This window comes from Sycon ciliatum, chromosome 4 (genome assembly GCF_964019385.1).
Source record: "Sycon ciliatum chromosome 4, ocSycCili1.1, whole genome shotgun sequence".
Lineage (NCBI taxonomy): Eukaryota > Metazoa > Porifera > Calcarea > Leucosolenida > Sycettidae > Sycon > Sycon ciliatum.
Genome location: NC_088646.1, coordinates 36,640,886 through 36,641,471, shown reverse-complemented (window position 1 = coordinate 36,641,471; position 586 = coordinate 36,640,886).

Here is a 586-nt window from a genome sequence, read left to right as displayed (position 1 = left end):
TTTTTGTAGAATCAGCGCGTTCTATGGAAACCAGATCAAACGCTCGAAACGTGGCCTCTTTGTTGCATACGCCATTCGAACAGTTCATCACACCTGAAAATGGAGGTGCGACTTACAATTGAGTGCTACTGGCAATCCAGTGCTATTTGCAATCTAGTGCGACTTGCAATCGAGCGCGACTTGCAATCGAACGCGACTTGCAATCAAGTGTGACTTATAATCGAGCGCCACTTCCAACCGAGTACGTCCGGTACAAATCCTCTCCTCGTGTATTGTCTTATTTTTTCTATTAACTGGTTTGAGGGAAAGAGACAAACGGGAAAAGTCTGAAGAAAGAATTTAATGACGATTTTTTCTGTTTCTGAATCTGCTCTTCATTTTGCCAATAAGAAATTACTGGGATCTAACCAGGGGCTTCTTGTCTGGATGCGAGTAAAGAACTCCAAGACAGCTACAATGGATCTCTCAACCGGAGAGGACGGGCCAGAGCAATCCAAAGCTGCCTCCCTATGTGGTGAGAAGCATGCAGTACATGTATACTAATCGGAGTCCAGTTATTGTCAATGAAGCTCTTGCACACTACCAC